Genomic DNA, 21,898 nt, shown 5'->3' on the forward strand with positions numbered 1-21,898 from the left:
GACTGGTTGCTGACATCAAAAGAAACAGTCTCATCCAAGTTATGGTCTGCATCAATACCACTCAACTGATGGGCACCTCTCAGTTCATCTAAATTAGTATTGTCTAGTAAAACACTAGAAGATATTGACTCATCATAGGAAAAAGGATCATTCAAAGCAACATTAGATTTATCTGTTAAAGATGAATGCTTTAGCTTGAAAGGAAAAACAGACTCATAGAATTTTATATCCCTGGAAACAAAAATAAGATTTGTATCAAGACTTAATACTTTATAACCCTTTTTATCAAAAGCATAACCAAGAAATATACACTTATCAGCTCTTTCAGAAAATTTGTCAGAATTATTTAACTTTGTTGCAAAACATAAACAACCAAAAACCCTAAGTTTATCAAAAACAGGAGCAGTTTTATAAACCAACTCATAAGGAGAAGAACCATGTAAAACAGATGTAGGAGTTCTATTAATTAAAAAAACAGCAGTTAGGATTGCCTCTCCCCAAAATTTTAAAGGTAACCCAGATTGAAACATCAAAGACCTAGCAACATTAAGAATATGTCTATGTTTTCTTTCAACCACTCCATTTTGTTGTGGAGTGTGAACACATGAAGTTTGATGCAAAACACCTTTAGATTCAAACAATTGTCTCATTTTAAAATTCAAAAACTCAGTTCCATTGTCTGACCTGACTGTTTTAATTTTAACTCCAAATTGATTAAACAAAATATTAAAGAAAACAAGAACACAACCATAAACTTCATCTTTTGATTTCAACAAATAAACCCATGTAGCTCTAGAATAATCATCAACTATGGTTAAAAAATACCTAAATCCTTCTGAAGTTGTCACTCTATAAGGTCCCCAAACATCCAAATGTATTAACTCACCCAGTTTAGTAGTAACATGTTGACTAGCAGGAAATGACTCCCGAGTCTGCTTAGCCTTATGACATACATCACAGGGTGGCAGTAGTTCATTACCAAAATTTAATTGAGTTCTTAAAGATCCTAGGGCTTGATCAGAAGGATGACCAAGTCTATTATGCCAAGTTAATTTTGACACACAACACACATAAACAGAATGACTATTACTACACAATTTACCTGAAGGTTCACTATTGATGTAATAGAGACCCTCAGATTCTCTACCATTCCCCACCATCTCCTTTGATTGTAAACCCTGAATTTTACAACTATGTTCATTAAAAACAACCTCACAATTACTGTCTTTACAAACCTTATGAACAGACAACAAGTTAACATTAAAATCAGGAACAGCAAAAACATCAAAAAGAGTCAAAGAATTAGACAAATTCAAATTTCCAATTTTTTCAATTTTAGCTGAAGTACCATTAGGATGACTAACCAGAAGATCTAATTTAGATACATCCACAGTATCATGAAGAAGAGACTCAGAAGCAATCATATGTTGATTAGCTCCAGAATCAACAATCCACTTTAAAGGACTAACAGAGGAATTAAAGGCTTGAAACAGACAAGTACCTGCCATATTAACACTGGCAGAGGTTTCCTCATTAAGCTGTCTATCACCAATAAGTTGTAAAAATTTGAAGTATTGTTCCTTTGTGAGCTGATGAAATTCTGAATCCCTACTAGAATCAGGAGTACTAGAAGGAATAGAATTACCAGAAGTAGTAGTAGAGGAATTGGCAGAAACATTTTTATTAAAGTTATTCTGATTACTAGACTCATTTCTTGACTTAAAATCTTTGGGATAACCAATTAGCTTATAGCATTTATCAATTGTATGACCTTTAATTCCAAAATTTTTACACTGAACAGATTGAGTCTTATTTTTATTAGTGTTGTTAAACCCAGATTTGTTATTAAACCTGCTATTAAAAGCAGCAGGTTGAGACTTGGAAAGGGACTGTGAAGACTGAAGAGAAGACAAGGATCCATTTCTTTGAATAGATTCTTCTCTTGAAAGAATAGAAAACGCAGTTTTAACATTAGGTAAGGGTTCCATTAACAAAATATGACTTTTTACTTGACCATAGGACTCATCAAGCCCAGACAAAAATTGCATAAGTTTCATGAGATTAGAATGATCTTTCATTTTGATAGCAGCTTCACAAGTACACTCAGTCAAGCTAGTAAGACCATCAAATTCCTTCCACAAGGAATCAAGTTTATTAAAATAGTCAGACAAGGAAATTCCATTTTGTTTAAGTGTATTAATTTGTTGATGTATATTAAACACCACAGATCCATCTGACTTATTATAAGTTTCAAACAAATTATTCCAAATATCCTCAGCTACCTCAGAGTAAGCTTGACTCTGATATATAGAATCAGAGATAGAAGATAAAAGCCAGGAACACACAACAACATTAGCCCTATCCCACTTAGATTTTTTTGACTCATCAACACTAGTTTTCTTAAGAGTACCATCAATAAATCCAAGTTTATTCCTAGCTTTGAGCGCTCTAGAAATAGAACTCTTCCATAATCGAAAATTTTCATTTCCAGTTAATTTTGTAGTAACTATTGAAGTAATAGCATTATCAGATGGATGAATGTAGAGAGGATCATCAAAGTTAATTGACTCATCCTTTCCACTTCCACTAGGTATAGAACCAGAATCACCACTCGAAGTAGTGTCTCCGGCCATTTAAAAGGAATAAAGAACAACAAATAATACCACAAACCGAAGACAACAGTACTGATCTAATGTCCAGATGGTCACCAGGTATGTTAGGGCCCAAGACAATCAGTACAGTGTCAAAGAACAAAGAAGCAAGAACATATAATGCAAGAACCAGACAATGGTGTGCACAATACAGTCACAGATTCCCAATCAATAGAAAAAAAGGAACAAAACAGTCCTCACAGTGAGTTGGAAGCGACCAAAGGAATCGACTCTCTAAGTCCGTTCTCTACTAGGGTTTATCGGTGATCAAATCCGACCCCTAGAGAGTTATTTCAGAGTAGAGATTAATCGATTATGATATCTTTGAAGATCAACAGAAGCGAAGCGCTAATACCACAAGCGTTTATTCCAACTTTACTTGTTACCTGCAAGAATCAAAACATTCTCGCAGTACCAGGATCTTGAACAAGAAACATACAAAAAACTGTAAAGAACAGAAATGATCTTCTCAAGACGAAATCAGAAACATATCGTCCTTAGATTGACGATCCGATGATGAAAATCACGATCGACCGTCTTACAACAACAAATCGGAGCCTGAATGCTCTGATACCATCTTAAAAACACAAACACACAAACTTCCCAACTTGAACAGTTTATTTAATATAAACCAGTTCGATTATACATCAACTTACATCAGAAAATCTCACTACAATCACACTCACTCTCAGATGAAAAATAAGAACAAGATCTAAAGAGACTATGAACTTCTACTAGTGAAACCCTAACAAATACCGAGAGAACAAAGAAGATGTGTGTATCTCGACCTGAACAACTGAACTAAAATACTTCGGATACAAGATACTTGACCAACCCGTAAACATTTAAGATCCGCGCATTAACCCGAGCATTAACCCGAATTATATCACCTGCATAAAACTTATACACTCTACCCACAAATATCAATATTGTACAAAACATACCCTTCAACAGTTAATGTTCAGTTTGTAAACAACTAAAGGTATGTTTTCAACAAAGAGGCTGACATCAACTCTCCAATGGCTACTGGTTATAAGTCATAGCTAATTCTTGCATTTTGTAATATTATAATGGAGGCTAGAATGATAGAATTGAGGCTTGAGTGATAGAATTGATGTTACAATGGAAAATCATGTTACTTGAATGTTACGGCGTTTCCAAAACTTTTGATTAATGTTACTGTGGTTGTAATTTTTAATGATTTTTTAGTCTAATGTTACTGATATTTTTTAATGCCACTGTGTAGTAGATGTACAATTTGGTTGTCTAGGAACCGGGCGTGTGTGTGTATATATATATATATATATATATATATATATATATATATATATATATATATATATATATATATATATATATATATATATATATATATATATATATATATATATATATTATAAAGGACCCGTTTAACCGTTTTCTCAATATTATACAACTGCTATATTATACAACTGCTTTGAAAAGAAATAGGCTTCTGTAAACGTCATAAGACCCGGTTTAAAACTGGGCTCATTTGATCCTTGACATAAGACTCGCCTTTATCAGATTCTGTTGCAAAAATGTGTTATATATTGAATTTTAAAATGGTCCTTTAACCCATTTTATAGTACATCTAACCCCTAATTAAACTTACATTCTTTTATCATTCGAATCACCAAAGTATAAGTGCATGGAGAAAATATATCCAGGATTTGCTTTTGGCTTTATATATCTAATTACTAATTGAAAAGGGGGAAAATATGGATTTCAGCCCCTTCATCTCATATGCATTAGGGCCAAACCACAGTATTGACCAAGATACCCTTGTGTGTTAAAACAAAAACCTTTTTTTTTTTTTTTTTTTTTTTTTTTTTTTTTTTTTTAAATTTTACAAATTAGTGGTATATCTTTTACCAATCACGTTTTGACATGTTTAAAAAGATTAAGATAAAGTTGGATAAAGCAACAGTGGACACACAGGTCGACATCGATTAACAAACTTTCTAGAAGACCAAGAGAACAAGAGTGATGATGAAGTTTAGGTTGTGTTTGAATATGTTGTAACATTATAACTTCGAATGTTTCATATTACATTATCAGATCGTTATCTATCTTATTTGAATGTTTGTATTCGTGTTTGAGTTTTAGAATGGTTGTGTTTAAAGCTTTAGAAAGACTATCCCGGCAAACAATTGTATCTATCTACTGAATGTTCCAAGCATAGAGTCCGTTTCTTTAAACTAAAAGTAAATACACAAGGAAAAGATACACACTTTTAAGCAACATAACAAAGGAGCAAGACTAGCAATCTTACATAGTTTGATTCACAACAAACTTGATCGACTCAATCTTCTTGTTCGTAATTATGCAACATGAAGATGGTCGTAGGTTCACAGCTAACCTAAATCCATCCTCAGCAAAGGGGAAAGGACACACACAAAAACACACACACACACACATGACACTAATCATCAACACTTAAGATCACTACCAAAGCTCTTAAGAGATAGAAATACCCCACTTAGAAACATATTTTGCAAGCTCGTTTATCTCTTCATCGTTGATAAAACCATCTCCATTAACATCAGCATGACGCAGTGCACTCCTAGCTCTAAAGAATGAGAAACGTAGTCCAATGTTTCGCAAGCCTACCCTTAGTTCCTTCCTACTGATCTTTCCATCTCCGTTGGTGTCAAATCTTTTGAGCACACCCTTTAACTGGTCTTCAGTCAGGGGTGTTTCTACCTGTCTATGCGTATGACACCACGATTTTCGCATATTTAATGAAATGTAACGGGAGAAAGGAGGATTTATGTTAAGAATACGTGAAACTGGTTTGCATTTCTGTAAGGTCTAGATATATATATAGACAATAGACAACATTAGTGGTGGGGTACTTTCTCATATGTTAATGTTCTTTATTTTCCTTTTACTTTATGTTTACAGATGATGAACAAATATAATAATCGTCGTCGTTCTAATAATAAAATAAGAAATAAATAGAATAGAATCATATTTTTTGTTATCTTGAAAAATTACCATATTTGAGAAAATATATTATGTAAGAAAAAATTTAAAATGTTTCGTTTTAAAACCATTATAGATGTCTTTAATAACCCAATCCAGATGCGTATCAAGTTGGGGCCAATTAAAAAACAGAAAGTGTATTTAAACTCATTACTTTAATATGCGATTTCCTCTAAGCAAGGAGAGTCTTAAATTTTAAGTCTTTTTATTTGCATGGTATCTCCGATCCACCCTTAAATTTTATTTTCTCTTATATTCTCTAACCCTAGTTTATTTTCATCATTATGAGATATGAATAGTGTTTCTAATATTTAGGAGAATATTATTCAGGTCTATAAAAATGAAATTGAAGTTTTTGGTTGTAAATTTTAGTCACTCTTATTTTCATTGGCAAAATGACACAAATGCCGTAAGAACTTTCTACGATTTACCATTTGAGTCTCTAAAGTTTTTGTGAAACTTTATGGGTTTCTAAACTAGGATATGATCTGCTATTTTAGTCACTGATATAATAGCCAGTTCAGTGACATTTTAGATAAAAAAAAAACTCACATTATGCCCCTATAAAGCCAAAAAAATAAGTTCGGGGATCAATACAAATTTAGTGTGAATCGACTTTAGAAGAATATGAGAGGTTTTTTTTTTTTTTTTTTTTTTTTTTTTTTTTTTTGTACGAATTGATCCCCAAGCTTTTTTCTTTACCTTTATAGGGACACAATATAGTTTTTTTTTGTCTAAATGGTCACTGAACCGATTATTGTACGTTGATAGAGACTAAAAGAGTAGGTCATATCCTAGTTTAAAGACTTATAAAGCTTGATAAAAACTATAGGGACTCAACAGGTAATCCTTAAAAAGTTTGCAGGGCATTTGTGTCATTTTCCCTATTTTCATTTTATACATTTTTAGTTTATTTTTATCTACTATTTATAATTTAAATGTAATATTTAATATTTGTAATATCATATTATATACTAATTTATAGTAATTAGTTGTAAATATAGAGTTTAATATTTATTTATCGAATTCATACAAAAAATTTAATATATACTAACTTGAAACGCATAACATAATTTATAAAATATAGTAATCAAATATGATCCTAATCTTGATATATTTATTATAAATATAATCTTATTTGTTTAATAAGGAGTATTATAGAAAATAATAGGCACCACATAACCCTCCATTCTCAATCGCACAAACAATGCCCTTTTCCCAGCAATAGGTATCGTCTTCATCGACCCTAATATCCCATCATATTTAGAGCAATACTAACCCATCTCTATCCCCCCCCCCCCCCCCCCCCCCTAAATGTATTAAAAATGGGGTAAGGAGTATCATTATCATACATACTTATAAAGCAAGCATTTTTTCTTTAATCTCATGCATTTGAAACCCCCATAAAAATTTACTAACACCTCATGCATTTGAAACCCCCACACCCTTTCACCTTCAAAGTAATTAATCACACATAATCCCATTCCAAGAAATCACACACTCTATAAGTTCAACACCTCATGCATTTCAAACCCCCACACCCTTTCACCTTCATTATATATGTAGTTATATTAGTATATTTTTCATACAAAAAGTCATCATTTGGTTGAAGATATTATGATTCAAAAGTTTTCATATAGTTGAAGCATTCACGATCCAAATATGATGATTTGAAGAAATGGGTTATGTCGCATCGATGGTAATTGTAATATGATTTTTTCATTAAGCTAAAACAAATGAAGCTTTTATATTCTTTCTTTATATTTAATTTCTCATTTGACATTTATATGTGATTTGTATGTATTGCTCAATCTTGAATGTGACTCTCCAAATATCAATGTTTTGCTTGGAATATCTTTCTCATTCTTTTTTTTTTCAAGAAAACGTTTTGATTGCAGGTTAGTGAATAAATGTCATCAAGTTTCTACGGTTGAATGGTGTTCAATAAAGAAAGAAGCTTCAGACAACGAACATAGGTTTTTTTTAGAAAAGTAGACGAATGTTAGTTTTTTCGTTTGATTTAAACATATATTTATGTAACATTTTTATTTATATATTCAACCACCCAATGTTCTTATTTATTTTGATTGTAGTCTTATTTTTATTATGTTTATTATCTATTATTTTTTTGTTGGGTTATCTTACACAATATATTTACAAGACAATATTTAAAAGATAACATAATTTTTAACATTTGATATGTAATTATGATGACTTATCATGATATGTTTTTCATATGAAAGTAATTTATTCATATTATTACGACAAGAATTATATATGACATTTACGAAAATATATATTATATGTGATTTGTTTAACATATATATGCACCTATGTATGTTATAAATTTATAATTAAATATATTTATCTTTAATAGTTGAAGAGATTAAAATAATGCATCAAAACCAATTATTTAGATGAATATAATAATAATAATAATAATAATAATAATAATAAAGACACATTTCCAAGTACTGTATTAATTTTAAACTCACACTACAACTCAAGAGGTTTCTAATTAATGTATATTTATTAGTTACAACTCAAGAGTTTTTAACTTATGATTATTAATTAGTAATCACTAATAGCTTTTTATTTTCCTTTCTTTTATAAGGTTGTAGAGTTTTGCTCATTAAAATTATTAATGTATTTGAAGAGATTTATGATTTAAATATGAAAAGTTAATATAAATGTTATAATAAATGTTTAACTGTTTTTATGTTATTAAAAGTTGTAGTGTATATTTTTCATATTTTTTATTATTTGTTGTATATATATCTTTTTAATACAAATGTTATAATAAATGTTTTTGTATTTTTATGTTACTAAAAGTTGTAGTTCATATTTTTATTTATACGTTTTGTCACCCGTTATATATAGATTATCATAAGTTTGATATATAATTTACACAATTTTAAACGGTTTATAAAATTATAAAATAATGGTATATATCACAATGACTTAAAATTAAAACTATAGTCATTATATCATACTATATTATAAAGGAAACATTTTTTCTTTCACCACATTCATTTGAAACTTCTAACTTTTCATATTTCCATACAATATACTTAATTTATTAACTTAAATATGATTTTAGTTGTGTAACAACCTGAAAATTCGTATCATTGCTTGTAACCCTTTCTGTAACTTATTTCGATGATTCAAACGCCGTTTCCAATTTCGTCATTTAATTAGGTAATAATTGTGGTACTTCTATTATGACTTAATGAGTATCTAAGCAGGTTTAGAACTCACATTAGCACTTCATATTATAACTGGAAACATTTTAGTATTTACCATATCGGGTTACAGTAACTCAATCGGGTGCGACCAAAAGCACCGTATAACGCTGGTATCGGGTAGAATTCCACCGTGTCCAAAACATCGACACTATATAAAGTATTCTAAGCCTTTATTTGAAGCTTTTGGCTTCATCTCACTACTCTCTCTCTAACCTCTCTCCTCACCCAAAGATTCAAGGTCCAAAACATTGAATTAAGGCTCCAAATCTTTGAGGTAACATCCCTAACTTGTTGTGTAACCTCTTAGGCCTTCAAAATCTATCGTTTTGGACCTGGAACATGTGTTTACGGCCAAGGAGTAAGCTTGGACCGTAAACACATAATATTGGGGTTTTTGAGCAATTTAACCCTTCCAAACCAACATTGGGTCTTAGATACGACCTTGAGGCTTACAAACCTGGACTTGGAACACCTTAAACTTGGATTTTGAGGGATTTACATGAGTTTACGGCCAAGACATATGCTTGGGCCGTAAACTCCTCAAACATGGGGAGTAAACTCTTTTAAACATGTTAGAATGCCTTGTAACTTCACCAATAGCCTTGTAATAAATCCTAGAAACATCTAAAAATAGTTTGGTGACCTTAAACACATCAAACACTCTCCATTTGAGAGTTTACGGCCATGGCACATGCTCCAAGGCTGTAAACTCCAAATTACATGTCATTTGATGCCCTAAAGTCATACCAAGCCTTGGAAAATTAACTAAAATCACATGTGCTTCTTCTAAGTACCCCAAATTAATTATGGTATGAGCTTGGGGGAGTTTACGACCGTAAACTCCATGTTTACAGCCGTGAACTCCCATAAATGGTGTAAATGTTCTTACAATTTAATCGAAGGCATTTGATAAATCCATTCTAGCAATTCCCATGTCCATTCAAACCATTAAACACTCAAAACCACCCAAACATGAGTTCACGGACGTGAACTCATGTATGTAAGGGTATATGGCCGAAAACTCCATTAGGGAGTTTACTCTTGAGGAGTAAACTCAAATTCCAAGTCCCTTGCATCATTACACATCCGAAGATGTCACTCGGGTCGCTCCAAACACTCGTTTTGAGGTGTTTTAGTTCATTGGAGTGTAATATTCCATCTAGTTAGTAATTGTAAATCTAATTAGATATATTTGGACATTACTCCATTATACATAGGAACATCGAGAGTAATCAAGCCCCGAACCAACGTTTAGCCTCTGAAATCGTCACATTTCCTCGTCTGGTGAGTTTATAGCCCTACCCTTTTTCACTTTTTCAAGGGGGAATACAAGCAAAGTACAAGGGATACTTGTACTCAAAAACTTGTTTTACATGTGTGTGTTTCATATTTCATATGCTTTTGACACTAATAAACACAACTGATAACTGTTTGAACATGCAGATCACGTAAACATATACCTGTGAAATGGATTCTAAACTGTTATGTTTTATATATATTTCACAAATGGTCTTCCACATTTTATCAGTTAAAAGCATGACAATTAAACCTTTACATAAAACTTGTACACTGTTTTGTCCTCGGTAACACTCCGCAGATATACGCGAGTGGAGGATCATTGTATTATTACTAGTAAATTTGTTAGTCCTATATAATTGGAGATACGTCCTCGGTGAGCACTCCACAGAGATACGTGAGTGGAGGACCGCAACCGTAACCAGAATCTATTAGATAAGGGAGCGTGACTTGAGTGTATAGATCTATACGGGGCTGACTACCCCACACCTGGCTGCTAGCTACAGCCGAACCGAAATGGTTCAAGGGTGATGAAAGTCATAAGGTGATGTGGAATACTTATTGCCATATTTAGTCTTATTGTATGGTTATGGGAATCGCAATTAGGATAACAGAGATTTACTTAATAGTAATAATGAGTAAAGTAATTAATTTACTTTGTAAACATTAGTTTTATATACGTGTTAAAACTAATACATTTTACAAGATAACCTGGTTTTCAGTATACATCTTTCACATTGTTAACCAACATTCAGGAAAGTATGGGACTTTCCTTGGGAAAAATTGTACACAACCATGTTTTACAAGTATACATCTTTTACATTTGATAACCAACATTCAGGAAAGTATAGGACTTTCCTGGGGAAAACAGTACATAACTAGAAAAGTGAAACAAACCGGATAACTTTACATGTCGAGAAACAATAACCAACCTATTAAGAAAATACGGGATTTTCTTGGTGTGTGAAACATTTTCAGAAAACGAAAAGAAAACTTTGTACATTTTCACAAACAAACCGCTTATGAACTCACCAGCTTTATGCTGATTTTCAAAATGCTTGTATTCTCAGGTCAGCGTTAGATAGGTACCCGAGGATCCTTTTGATTGAAGACTGAGTGCTTAGAAGACCCGTTTCATTTTGTTCATATATACTATGTACCACAACTGTACAACTTTACTTTTGAAACAATTGTAAAAACTTTCTGTATGTAATGTAATGGTTATTTTACTTTACTTACTATGTGCATTGGATTTGATACTCAACGTGGAGTCAACCCCAGAAATGTTTCCGCATTGGGTTTTCGAGGTGTGACAGATTGGTATTAGAGCCCTTGTTTATAGTGAATAAAGTATACCAAACCTTACATGGTATAAAACTATAAACACTAAAGGGCCTAAATGCTCTAAATTAAAAGTATCTTCAAACTATAAGTATTTTCAAAAGTATACAAGTATACCAAACCGTCGAGTTCCGTAACTACAAGTAGAACAAAACATAAGTAAATGGGTGTTGTGTACTGCGGTTAAACCTGGGCAGTTATGTAGTCGTGTCTAGGATCAATATAGCCTGGCCAACTATATTCATTCGAGACACGGCCAACATGTGCTTGGGAGTGACTGTGGTATGCGGCATGCCTAAACTTACCCTCATACCATAAACGTCGAGCCAATGTTGTAAGCAAATCATGAAATACTATGGGAGTGTTTCTCGAGCCAACCCTTTATATAAATCCTTATTCAAGCAATGATCCCTAATCATTTCTTAGCGATAAATTATCTGTTTTGATAACTCTTTCCTGCTTTATCGCTTATTCGAGATATAGAACTGTCATATCTATCAATCCAATTTGGAGGACTTACCATCCTCTCTCTTTCTTGATCTTATTAGATCAAGATGCCTCCCAGAAAGAGACCCAGCTCAAAGAACAACGACAATCCTCCTCCTCAGTTTGATCTTGCATCACTTCAGACAGTTCCGACTGCTGCAATGGTAGCAGCTATGTCACAAATGAATCCCGGTAGCTCAGGAGGTGGTCCTCAGCCCCAAAACCAAGAAAATGATCAGGGACACCGAAAGGAGGGTTCCTATAAGGACTTCATGAATGCGAAACCAACATCCTTCGATGGCACTGGAGGTGTCATTTCCTTATCTCGATGGTTCGAGAAAATCGAATCCATCTTTGAAATCTGTGCTTGTGCGGAATCTGATAAGGTCAAGTTCGCAGCCTGTACCTTCATTGATAAAGCCTTGACTTGGTGGAATGGCCGAGTCAAATCTGTGACTCTACCCGTAGCCAATGCCATGGGCTAGGAAGCCATGAAAGAACTTCTGATAGCCGAATACTGCCCTCGTGGAGAAATGCAGAAACTAGAGCATGAGCTCTGGAACCTGAAGATGAAGGGTTCCGATATTTCTGCATACACTTCTTGATTCGATGACCTCGCACTTCTTTGCCCGGGATTGGTCACTCCTGAAAGTAAAAAGATAGAAAGGTTCATCTGGGGGCTAACCCAGCCAACAAAGGGAAATGTCTTAGTTGCACGTCCGAATACCTATGACAGTGCCAAGAGTTTAGCCCAGACTTTCATTGAACATAGCGATGATGTTGAGGAAACCAGTACCGCTCCTGATCCGACAAAAAGGAGTGGTGAGAAGAGAAAGTTCTGGAAGAAGAAGAAGGGTTAATCTTCCCATGGATCTTCCAAGAAACAGCAGACTGCAGCAGTCCATGCTGCTACTACCCCAGTTGCTGCTGCTTCTGTTGTGGGATCCACAGCTCCAACTCCCACCAGCAGGTATGTTGGTAATCTCCCCCTATGTGACAAGTGTAAATATCACCACAACCCTGGCCCCTACCGAGAACTATCTTGTACCAATTGTGGTAAGAAGCGGCACACGGTCCGATTCTGCAAGGTTCCTGCCCAATTGGCCAATCAATCGTCTGGAGCAGGCGCTGGTCAAACCTGCTATAACTGTGGAGAGGTGGGCACTTTAAAAGGAACTGCCCTAAGAAGTCAACTACTGATAACACAGGAAGAGTCCTAGTCATGGGACGGGAGGAAGCAGTTGCCGATCGTACTGTTGTCTCGGGTACGTTCCTTCTAGACAACTCACATGCTAGTATTCTTTTCGATTCGGGTGCTGAAAGGAGTTTTGTTAGTCATGCATTCAAACATAACCTAAAACATAATCCCCAACCTTTAACTGAAATGTTTACCGTCGAGATGGCTAACGGTGAGAAGGAAAGAGCCAGAGAGTTGTTCGTAGGTTGTACCCTTACCCTGAATGACGAATCATTTCCCATCGATCTTATGCCAGTTTCCATTAAGAGCATTGATGTTATCATTGGCATGGATTGGTTGAGTCCCAATCATGCTGACATCCTTTGCTACGAAAAAGCCATCCGTCTCAACCTTCCTTCGGGTCAGAGTCTCGTAATCTATGGCGATAAACTCAGTCCCAGTCTTCGTATCATTTCCTGCATCAAAGCTGAAAAGCTCCTACGAAAGGAGTGCATTGCGTTCTTAGCCCATGTAATTAATGAGAATCAGGAAGTTAAAGACCTCACGAGCATCCCCGAAGTCTGTACCTTTCCTGATGTATTTCCAGAAGAGCTTCCAGGAATTCCTTCCGAGCGTCAGGTCGAGTTTCGCATTGACCTAATTCCTGGAGCTACCCACGTAGCGAAGTCTCCGTATCGCTTAGCTCCAACAGAAATGCAGGAGTTATCCAGCCAACTCAATGAGTTGCTCAATAAAGGATTCATTAGACCGAGTTCCTCACCCTGGGGAGCTCTGGTATTGTTTGTCAAGAAGAAAGATGGATCCTTCCGGATGAGTATCGACTATCGTGAGCTGAACAAGTTGACCGTTAAGAACCGATATCCCCTTCCGCGAATAGATGACCTCTTCGATCAACTCCAGGGAGCCAGCTACTTCTCGAAGATAGACCTTCGGTTAGGGTACCATTAGTTACGAGTTCGGGAGAGTGATGTTTCCAAAACAGCTTTCAGGACTCGATATGGACACTACGAGTTCGTAGTGATGCCCTTCAGTCTAACCAATGCACCGGCTGTGTTCATGGACCTGATGAACCGGGTGTGTCATCCTTTCCTAGACAAATTCGTCATCGTGTTCATTGATGACATCCTCATCTACTCTAGGAGCGTAGAAGACCACAAGCAACACTTTAGGTTAGTGTTGGAAACCCTTAGATCCGAGAAGTTGTACGCGAAATTTTCCAAGTGTGAGTTCTGGATACGGAAGGTAACTTTCCTCGGTCATGTGGTAAGTGAGGAGGGCATTCACGTGGATCCTTCCAAGATTAAAGCGATAGAGAATTGGTCGGCACTGAAGACACCCACAGAAATCCGTCAATTCTTGGGTCTCGCCGGCTATTATCGAAGATGCATCCAGAATTTTTCTAAAATCGCCAAACCCCGAACCACTCTAACACAGAAAGGTGTACCCTTTTGTTGGAGTGAAAAGCAAGAATCATCGTTCCAGACGTTAAAGAAAGCCTTGCGTAGCGCACCCGTTCTGTCATTACCCGAAGGGACAGAAGACTTCGTTGTCTATTGTGATGCGTCTAATCAGGGCTTAGGCTGTGTGCTTATGCAAAGAGGAAAAGTGATTGCTTATGCCTCAAGACAGTTGAAAGCACATGAGGTTAACTATACCACACATGACTTGGAATTAGGAGCTGTAGTCTTTGCATTGAAGATTTGGAGACATTACCTCTACAGAACCAAGTGCATAATCTTCACTGATCACAAGAGCCTGCAGCACATCTTTGATAAGAAAGACTTGAACATGAGGCAATGGCGATGGGTAGAACTACTCAGTGATTATGAGTGCAAAATCCGTTACCATCCCGGCACGACCAATGTGGTGGCAGATGCCCTTAGCCGAAATGAAAGTTCAAGCCGAAAAGTGAAGACCTTGACAATGACTATCCATTCCCACTTCTCCATGCAAATACGAGGCGCCCAGATAGAAGCTCTCAAGCCCGAGAAAGTGTCGATTGAAGCCTTGAGAGGAATGGATAAGAAACTTGAGATCAGAAGTGATGGAGTCTACTGTTTCATGGACCGAATATGGATTCCAAAGTCCGGAGGATTCAGGGAAATTGTCATGGAGGAAGCACACAAGACTAATTACTCCGTTCACCCAGGTTCAGACAAGATGTACTTAGATCTCAAGAAACAATATTGGTGGCCGAACATGAAAGCCGAGGTCGCTACGTTTGTGGGTAAGTGTCTGACTTGCGCCAAGGTGAAAGTCGAGTACCAGAAACCCTCGGGTCTGCTCCAGCAACCCAAGATACCCGAATGAAAATGGGAGATGATTACCATGGACTTCATCACCAAACTACCCAAGTGTCCGAGTGGGTACGATACCATTTGGGTAATTGTCGATCGTTTTACAAAATCCGCTCACTTCATCCCGATCAAAGAATCGTTCAAGATGGAAAGACTCGCGCGAGTCTAGATCCAGGAGGTAGTTCGAGTTCACAGTGTATCTGTGTCCATTATCTCTGATCGAGATAGCAGGTTTACCTCCAGCTTCTGGCAGTCTCTCCCGAAAGCTCTTGGAACCAAGCTAGACATGAGCACGGCGTATCATCCTCAGACCGACGGACAAAGTGAGAGGACTATCCAAACCCTAGAAGACATGCTTAGGGCATGTGTCATCGATTTCGGCAAATCGTGGGACACACATTTGCCATTGATCGAGTTCTCGTACAACAACAGCTACCATACTAGTATCAAGGATGCCCCTTTCGAAGCCCTCTACGGTCGTAAGTGCAGATCCCCTCTGTGCTGGGCCGAGGTAGGGGACACGCAGCTAGCCAGGAGTCGATTTCCCGATAGTGCTCTCACTGGTCCTGAAATCATCCGCGAAACCACCGAAAAGATCATCAAAATCTGAGAACGACTGAAAGCCTCACGTGATAGACATAAAAGTTATGCCGATAACCGTCGAAAACCTCTAGATTTCCAGGTTGGAGACCGTGTCCTGTTGAAGGTCTCACCCTGGAAAGGCATGGTACGCTTTGGAAAGCGTGGTAAACTTAATCCGAGGTACATTGGACCCTTCGAGATCCTCGCCAGGATCGGTCCGGTAGCCTATAAACTTCGATTACCTCACGAACTCAGTAACATCCATCCTGTCTTCCATGTCTCAAATCTCAAGAAGTGCTTATCCGATGAAACCCTAGTGATTCCCTTAGATGAGATCGAGATCAATGAAAACTTGAACATCGTGGAGGAATCAATAGAAATAATGGATCGAGAAGTCAAACGCACAAAACAAAGCAGCATCCTGATAGTGAAGGTGTCACACCCGAAAACCGAAGGCGGAAACATTTCCGGGGCGGACTCCACGTTGAATATCAAATCCAGTGCACATAGTAAGTAAAGTAAACAACCAATACATTGCATATAGAAATTTACATTTGTTTCAAAAGTAAAGTTATATAAGTGATATACATATGCATCATATTAACAAAAGTAAAGATGAGGTCTTCAGTACGCTCCATCTTCTCCAAAAGGATTGCTGGGTACCTGTCTATTGCTGACCTGAGAATACAAGCGGTTTGAAAATCAGCATAAAGCTGGTGAGTTCATAAGGTGTTTGTTTTCTGAAAATGTATCAGTTTCCTTTAGTTTACCAAAGAGGTTGTTATCCAAGAAAATCCCATATTTTCTTATGTAAAGTTAGTTTAGTTATCTCTTGTTACCAATTCGTTTATGTATTAAATTTTACCCCAGGAAAATCCCGTATTTTCGTAAATGTAAGACCGGTTGTGTATTACGGAGTATAGTTTAATACGTAAAACTATATATTGAGGATCATGGGATTACTATCCCGAACTAGATATGAATTAGCTTGAAATGTGCGATCTAAAGATGGAAAGTAGTTTGAAAACCATAGGACTCACATCTCGTACTAAATACAGAACAGTTTGATATACATGAAAATATACTTTGAAAACCATGGGACTACCTTCCCGTACTAAATATGATATGGTTTGATATTTATGGAAACATGGATTGAAAACCATGGGACTACCGTCCCGTACTAGATACAATATAGTTTAGTATTCATGGAAATATAGATTGGAAACCATGGGACTCCCATCCCGTACTAGATATAGATTCAAAACCATGAGATTATCATCTCGTATTAGATATAGTTTCAATTCCTTGGGACTACCATCCCGTATAAGATATAGATTGAAATCATGGGATTACTATCCCGTAATTGATATGAGTTAAAGACCCTGGGACTACCATCCCGCATTAGATATAAGATCAATAGATTGAAAACCATGGGATTATCATCCCGTACTAGATATGGAAACTATAGATAGAAGGTAGCTATGGAATCGAAACATAGTCAAACCGAACCCAAAGCGCTACTGTAAATAAACTTATATTAATACATATTGTGAGTCGGGTAACCATGCTGATACATCAAAGAGAACTCCTTAACGTTTGTCAGACATCGGATGATATCCAAAATTTGTCACCCCAGGCGTGCCCGCCTTACTTTAGCTAGCAGCTAAGGTGTGGGATTGTCAGTCCCGAATAGATCTATTCACAAATTCCACGCTCTCCCTCCAGGAGACTCTGGTTACACTTTCGGGGAGGATTTACTGATAACCCAAAGGGTAATGACGAAACTCACAAGCTAGTACTAAATTATTCACAGGGTTCTCATACGATATCAAACATACTAGATGTTATGAAACATAATACAATGAATATAGATACATGCAATGAATTTATATGACAATACATTGTAAATGAAACAGAGATAAACTAAATCAGACATAGTTTATCTATTAACATTACTAGAAATCCGAATACACAAAACGAGTACAAAGATCCGCAAATTATTCCCATAATAATTTGATTAGTTTGGTTGTTTTCTTTAGTGAAATCCATGTAGTTATAATCGATAAAACATCCTTTATGTTCAACATAATACATAAAGGGTAAACATATCTAAAGTTAGCCAGATATTTATAGAAATAAATCAGTTCTATATTTGAAATCATTTACTGTTTGCTTGTATTCCCCCCCTGAAAACATTGAAAAACCATTGAAAAAGGGTAGGGGTATGAACACACCAGACGAGAAATGTGACGATTTCGGATGCTAAACGTTGGTTCGGGGCTTGCAAACATACAAGATTCCTATGTATAATGAAAAGATACATATTTGTATCTAATTAGGATTTCATTTATTTATTTGTTAGGGACAAACACTTCTAGTTGCGGAAACTCCTCATTTCAAATGTTTGGAGGGACCCGGGTGACATCTACGGACGTGTAATGGCACTAGGGACTTGGAATGTGAGTTTTCTCCCCAAGAGTAAACTCATACAATATTTTTCGGCCCATAACACCCATTCCCCATGTGTTTACGGCCGTAAACTCATGGTGGGGTGTTTTTGGTTGTTAAATGGCTTCATATGACTAGGGAAAATTTGCTAGGAATAAATCTAAGGCATCAGAATGGATTAAACTCACATATGGACCATATAATGGAGTTTATGGCCTAAGAAGATGTTCTTGGGAGGTTTATGTCCGTAAACATCCTTGGGGAAGTGTTGGCATGATTTAAGGTCCTTTACTTGATTGAGGTTGTTTCTAGACTCATTTCTAAGGCTCATGGTGTGTTTAAGTAGCATCTTAACACACAAAAGTGAGTTTAAGGTCTAAGGAGGTGAGTTCACAGTCCAAGAATGTTCTTGGGCCGTAAACTCAAGCTTGCCCCCTTGAAACAAGTTTTGATGCATTTCTTGAAGGATTTTAGGGTTCTATACACTCATGGAAGCTTGTTGGGGGTGTTTAAGGACAAACTAACACCAAAAATTAAGTTTACTCCCTAAGAATAGGTGTTTACGGTCCAAGCATGTGCTTGGGCAGTAAACTCATGTTCATGCCCTAAATCATGAGTTTAAGGTATTATAATTCCATGCATGCAAGTCCTTTAGGCATATCTAGGCTCCAAATGAAGTTTGAAAGGGTTTTAAGGCCAAAACCCCCACATTTTATGTGTTTACAGCCTAAGGACGTCCTAGGGATGTGAACACATGTTCATGGTTCCAAACCCCCATAATTTTCATGAATTTGAATGCCAAAAAGGTTAAACTAAAAGCTAGGATAGATACCTTAGAGATTTGGAGCTTGATTTGGATGATTTGGCTTGATTTCGATTTCTAGAGAGAGAAAGTTAGAGAGAGAGTGGAAAAGCTTCAAATAAGGCTGTCTCTCAACTTTATATATGCTCCAAGTTTAGGACACGAAGGAATTCTACCCGATACTGACGCTATACGATGCTTTTGGCCGCACCCGATAAAGTTGCCGTAATTACGATTTAGACGAAACTAAATATTTTCTAAATGAAAATAGAAAATATTGTAATGAATTAAAATACATCCCAAGACTTATGAGATTTAAATGAAAGTCCCAATTGATTAAATTAATCCAAAGTTAACGGAAAAATTTGGGACGACACGGTTTTACTAATGGAACCGGTTTAAAGCGACGAAATAAATTACGGGGTGTTACATTATCCCCCCGTTGGAGAGAATTTCATCCCGAAATTCAAACATTATATTCGAATCACGAATTTGAAAGGAGAACACAGATACTTCCGTTCTTTTGAATCATCACACTACCTAGTGAATTCGGATTCTCTCATGGCAATTCAGGGAACCATTCACTTATCAGAATATGGCTTGTTCATACATTTAACCTCATGATCTATGAATTTGATCGATTGTATAATGATGCTCAAATCTTCCTTGACTCTTGTCTCATCAAGGGGATTACCAAGGTTTCATCAGGTAGGTGCTTCTTAAAGACAGAGACGTGAAGTACCAGATAGATGCTACTAAGTTTTGAAGGCGTTCGGAGTTTGAAGGTTACGAAATCGTGTAACATCATAAAATTCCAAACCAAAAAATTTTCATTTTTACAATCATCAAAACATGAGTAATAAGTTTAGGTTCCAATGTAACAATTTAGTCACAAACGATTACATAACAAAAGATCACAAAATGGTTTCCCCGAGTGTGTGTACGATCACGCCGGCACCTTCCCACAGTCCTCGCTAGTACCTGAAACACATAACACAACAACTGTAAGCATAAATGCTTAGTGAGTTCCCCAAAATACAACCTACACACGTACGCCTTTCCACGCCTTGACCTTCCGGTCCATGTGTCTCAGGGGACTTCCGTCCCGACTGGGTAAACCTTCCGGTCCTACGCACGTCAACCTTACAGTCCATATGACCACGCCTTCCGGCCCATAACATGTTGCCTTCCGGCCCCAAATCAAGCATATCATACATGGCACATATAACGAATAACTTAACACACATAAGGCATGTATCTCATATCATGTTCGACCTTCCGGTCACACAGTCAAAACCCTTCCGGGTACAGTATAGTGAGAAGACTCACCTCGTATGCCTCGCTAAGTCGCTAACCGTGAATCCTGGAATCACTCGTGCTCGAACCCTCGAGCTGTAATCCTCCTATGATATCATGAATCTATAATTATTACTTGTACCACTAAGATTGACCATCCATATCAAGTCAACACAGGTTGACTTGGTCAACAGTCTTTGGTCAATTTGGACCGGACTCGGCGAGTGCACTATAGTGACTCGGCGAGTCTACGCGTTTCAACTAATTCTCAAAGATTTTCCCTTTGACTCGTCGAGTACTCCCCGACTCGACGAGTTCCACCTGGGCCTGAATCACGGGGCCACCGCGACTCAACTCGCCGAGTCGCACAGACAACTCGGCGAGTCCCAACTTGACTCGGTCCACCTGTCAAAACCTTTCCACTCTCTGCGACTCACTGAGTCGCCCACAACTCGGTCAGGATTACACACTGGGTGGTCTCAAGGACAATCTTCAAGCGACTCGTCGAGTCTGTTCTTCAGACTCGGCGAGTCCATGCCATGCACCAGCTAAAACTGGCTTTTGCGGTCAGATCCGTTTCATACACACACAGATCTGGCCTTCCCAAGCTTATTCATCACGTAAAGTCCCAGTCTTGGTCGCCATGCAATGCATACAAGGCTTATTTTGGAGAAACAACCTCTAATATGGCAACCCTAGCTTCTAACTCAAAAGAATGGACATAAAGCTTGTCATATGGGGTCTCCTGGACCTGCTAAGGTCCAGATCTAGGTTCCATATCTCCATGGGGACCTTTCATACATCCAATTTAAGCCAAGAAATGCAAGAAGAAACCCTAGATTTGACACATCAACCCAAAATACGAAGTTTGGCTCTGAAAGTTACCTCAAGAAGGCTCCCTTGATGAAATAGCAACAGATCCAAGCTCCCCAACTCTTCAAGCTTGATCCTCTCCCTCCTTTCTTGCAATAACACACAAAATGATGAATAAATGGCCTTCAAACAGACTCACAAGGGCTCACAGTCGTATGGGTGCTCTTAGGGTTCAAGGTGGCCACAAATGAAGGCCATAAGGTCCTTTAAATAGGGCTTAGGGCCGGGAAATTAGGGTTTCATTAAACAGCGCGGACTCGCCGAGTCCATCCCTCGGACTCGCCGAGTCCGAACGCGAACCTCCGCCTAAAACCGCGACCCGACTCGGCGAGTTCGACCTCCAACTCGCCGAGTCCCCTCACAGAATATCAAAAATA

Source organism: Lactuca saligna, chromosome 4 (assembly GCF_052625555.1).
Source record: "Lactuca saligna cultivar CGN05327 chromosome 4, ASM5262555v1, whole genome shotgun sequence".
Classification (NCBI taxonomy): domain Eukaryota; kingdom Viridiplantae; phylum Streptophyta; class Magnoliopsida; order Asterales; family Asteraceae; genus Lactuca; species Lactuca saligna.